This window comes from Phyllostomus discolor, chromosome 2 (genome assembly GCF_004126475.2).
Source record: "Phyllostomus discolor isolate MPI-MPIP mPhyDis1 chromosome 2, mPhyDis1.pri.v3, whole genome shotgun sequence".
Lineage (NCBI taxonomy): Eukaryota > Metazoa > Chordata > Mammalia > Chiroptera > Phyllostomidae > Phyllostomus > Phyllostomus discolor.
In genome coordinates, this window is record NC_040904.2 from 57,022,936 (window position 1) to 57,027,539 (window position 4,604).

Genomic DNA, 4,604 nt, shown 5'->3' on the forward strand with positions numbered 1-4,604 from the left:
ATTCTCTGTACCTTTTCCCCCTCTCTCCTCCTCCCACTCCCCTGTTGCTAACCCTCCATGTGATCTCCATTTCTGTGGTTTTGTTCCTGTTCTAGTTGTTTGCTTAGTTTGCTTTTGTTTTAGGAGTGATTGTTACTGTGAGTTTGATGTCTTTTTTTACTGTTCATACTTTTTATCTTCTTTTTCTTAGATAAGTCCCTTTAACATTTCATTTAACAAGGGCTTGGTGATGATGAACGCCTTTAACTTGGCCTTATCTGAGAAGCACTTTATCTGCCATTCCATTCTAAATGAAAGCTTTGCTGGATAGAGCAATCTTGGATGTAGGTCCTTGCCTTTCATGACTTGGAATACTTCTTTCCAGCCCCTTCTTGCCTGCAAGGTCTCTTTTGAGAAATCAGCTGACATTCTGATGGGAACTCCTTTGTAGGTAACTGTCCACTTATCTCTTGCTGCTTCTAGAATTCTCTTCTTCATTTTTACCTTGGGTAATGTAATTATGATGTGCCTTGGCCTGTTCCTCCTTAGGTCCAACCTCTTTGGGACTCTCTGAGCTACCTGGACTTTCTGGAAGTCTATTTCCTTTGCCAGATTGGGGAAGTTCTCCTTTATTATTTGTTCAAATAACTTTTCCACTTGTTTTTCTGCTTCCTCTTCTGGTACCCCTATAATTCGGATGTTGGGATGTTTAAAGATGTCCTGGAGGTTCCTAAGCCTCTCCTCATTTGTTTGAAATCTTAATTTCTTCATTCTTTTCTGTTTGGTTGTTCTTTCTTCTTTCTGGTCCATTCCATTGATTTGAAACCCAGTTTTCTTTCCATCACTATTGGTTCCGTGTGCATTTTTCTTCATTTCACTTATTGTAGCCTTCATGTTTTCATCTAATTTGAGACCAAAATCCACCAATTCTGTGAGCATCCTGATCACCAGTGCTTTGAACTGTGCATCCGATAGGTTGGCTATCTCTCATTTGCTCAAAAGCACTGGCCAAGAGGCCATCAATTCTGTTTGAGCTAACTTCTTCCCCCGCTCCCCTTTGGTCTGGTCATGCCTGTTGCATATGAGGGGTGGAGCCTTAGGTGTTCACCAGGGCGGGGCACCTCAGTCGCTGGGTTGTGATGTTGTATGTGGGGATGGGGTCCCAGACAGAACAATGTTGCCTGCTCAGCTCTCTTTCAGACTTCAGTCCCCTCTGCCGCTTCCCACAAGCAGATTGGGCCCCTCTGGTGCTGGCTTCCAGGCGAGTGGGCTTGTGTACTTTCTAGGACTCTGTGGGTCTCCCCAAGGAGCTCTCTTGTGAGGCTGAGAGGGTCTCCCAGGCCCACCTCCCACAGGTGTTTTCAATTGGTGCTTTTAGGATTTGTTTCCCCGCGCTGGGTTCCTGAGTTGTGTGGTCTGTGCCACTGCTGTTTTCGCCCAGTTTATCTGTGCGCGAATGGGTGACTGCAGACAGCCAACTGCCTTGTGCGCCTCACTGGGTCTGCTCATTGCCTTCCACACCCAGGGTCTGCTACCGGGCCCATCAGCTGCCCCGGAGCCTCTGGGGTCCACCAACTGCCACCTGCGCCCTGCGCGCCCACTTCTGCCAGCCACCGCTTTTTCCTGCCAGGACCCCATGACCCCTCTCTGTAGACCTCTGACTCCACCCCTCTTACCGGTCTGGATGAATGGATGTCAAACCTCCATTTAGTTCATTTATCTTCATTCTGGTTGTTTTTTTTGTTTGTTTGTTTCTAAATTTTTGTTGTCCTTAGTTTTGGTTGTGTGAGGAGGCACAGTGCATCTAACTACACCTCCATCTTGGCCGGAAGTCATAAGGATTTTATTAACAGCAACTTACAGTATCTAGTTAAACTATAAAAGGCTAACATTTCTATATTTATTGCACTGTGCATTAGATCTCTATAGCTAAGTTACTCCTCACTGAAAGTTAGTACTCTCATGCACCTGACCTGTCCCCCACACCCTGTCCCTGGTAACCACCATCTTACCCTCTGTTTTTTACAAGTTTGACATTTTTAGATTCCACATTTGAGTCATATTTTACAGTATAATAAAGCTTGATAAGATCGTAGACCTTAATTATTCCAATGACTAAAAAGAAATTATAATTTTGTAATATGATAGAGGTGTTATCACTACAATGACAATCATATTACATATATAAATGTCTCAAATGAACATTTTGCACCTTCAATTTATACAGTGTTACATGTCAAATATATTTCAATTTAAGATAAACCCTTAACATTAAAATATCTCAAACCAAGAGTTCCACTTGTAGAAATCTATCATACAAAAACATTTGCATAAATATTTGTGTGCTTGTGTGTGTGCCTAGATAGGCATACAAGGAAGTGAATTAGAGCAGTATTGATGATTTCCAAAGTTACTAATAATGCCCATATGCCCTAATTTAGGCACATATAAAGCACAAAGTATAAGATAAAATAATGTAACAGTTAATCAGGTAAGGTAAAATATATTTATATTTATAGGTATATAAAAATGACCAAGCTAGATAGCAATATAAATATATATGTATATATAAATATACCTGTGTACATATGAAATACAAATAGTACTTTTTATATAACTGGACTTACAAGTGAATATATATGAGCCTATATGAATGTGTACATATATGTAAAATCACTTGGAAAAAATACACTAATCCGTGAATCACTGGAAATTAATTTTGGCAGGGAAATAGTTGTATGTAACCAGCATAGGAGTAATTTCAATTTTTATTTATGTAGTTTATGTTATTTGATTTTTCAAAGTGAAGATAGTGCTCACTTTGGCAGCACATGTACTAAAATAGGAACCATACAGAGAAGATTAGCATGGCCCCTGTGCAAAGATGACATGGAAATTCATGAAGTGTTACATATTTTTATGTAATAATATCCATATAACAGGGATAACAGGAGGAGAAAAAGAGGAACAAGGGATAGAAAAACTGTTTGAAAGAGTAATAATGGAAAACTTCCCTAATTTGATGAGAGAAAAAGTCATACAAGTCTAGGAAGTACAGAAGGTACCAAACAAGATGAACACAGAGAGGCCCACTCCAAGACACATCATAATTAAAATGGCAAAATTCAAAGGCAAAGAGAGAATCTTAAAGGCAGCAAGTGAGATACAGGAAATAACATACAAGGGAGCTCATATAGGGCTAGCAGCAGACTTCTAAATAGAAAAGGAAAGCCAAAAGAGAATGGTGAGAAATATTCCAAGTAATGAAAAACAAAGGCCTGCAATCAAGTCTACTCTACCCAGCAAGGTTCTCATTTAAAATGGAAGGTGAATTAAAGAGCTTCCAAAACAAAAGAAGGCTAAAAGAATATACCTCCACCAAACAAGCATTGCAAGATATGCTAAAGGAACTGCTTTGAGAAGATGAAGAAAAAGAGTGAGAGAGAGAAAAACACAGGTGCAAAGGGGAAAAATGACAGTGAATAAGTACCAATCAATAATAACCTTAAATATAAATAGATTAAATGTTCTAATCAAAAGGTATAGGGTAGCTAAATGGATAAGAAAACAGGACCTGCACATATGCTGGCTACAAGAGACCCATCTCAGAACAAAGTACCTATACAGACAGAAAGTGAAGGTTGGAAAAAAATATTCCAAGCAAAAGGACAAGGAAAAAAAGCCAGGGTAGCAATACTTATATCAGACAAAATAGACTTCAAAACAAAGGCCATAACAAGAGACAGAGAAAGACACTTCATAATACTCAAGGGAAGAATCCATCAAGAAGACATAAATATTGTAAGCATATATGCACCCAACCTAGGAGCACCCAAATACATAGGAAAGTTTTGGAGGACTTCAAGAAAGATATAGACAGAAATACATTTATAGTAGGGGATTTTAACACCATACTGTCAACAATGGATAGATCTTCCAAATGAAATATCAACAAGGATTTTTTGACACTGAACAATACACTAGGTCAAATGAACTTAACTGATATATACAGAAACTTTCATCCCAAAGAAGGAAAATACACATTTTTTTCAAATGCACATGGATTATTTTCAAAGATCACATGATAAGACACAAAACAAACCTCAACAAATTCAAGAAAATTAAAATCATATCAAGCATTTTCTCAGACCACAGGAGCTTCAAACTAGAAACCAACCTCAAGGAAAAAACTCAAAAACATTCAAATACATGGAGACTGACTAGCATGCTATTAATGAATGGGCTAATAATGAGATCAAGGAAGAAATTAGAAAAACTTCTTGAACAGTGAAAACGAACACAAAACAGTCCAAAACTTATGGGACACAGTGAAGACAGTACTGAGAGAGAAGTTCATGGCAATACAGGCCTACCTAAAAAAGATAGAAACATTTCTAATACAAAACCTAACCTTACAGTTAAAAGAACTGGAGGAACAACAACAAACAAAGCCCAGAGTGAATAGAAGGAAGAAAATAAGATCAGAGCAGAATTAAATGACATAGAGACTAAAACAACAATTCAAAGGATCAAATAACAATTCAAATAACAATTGTTATTTGAATAACAATTCAAATAAATCTAGGAGCTGGTTGTTTGAAAAGATAAGCAAAATCAACAAGCCT

At 38.2% G+C, this 4,604-nt stretch overlaps 1 non-coding gene across 1 annotated transcript; it reads left to right on the plus strand.

Moving 5' to 3' along the window:
• Window positions 1-2,791: 2,791 nt before the first annotated feature.
• Window positions 2,792-2,898, plus strand: LOC114491150. Its single transcript, XR_003683965.1, has one exon. It is a non-coding gene; the product is annotated as a U6 spliceosomal RNA (small nuclear RNA).
• Window positions 2,899-4,604: the final 1,706 nt, after the last annotated feature.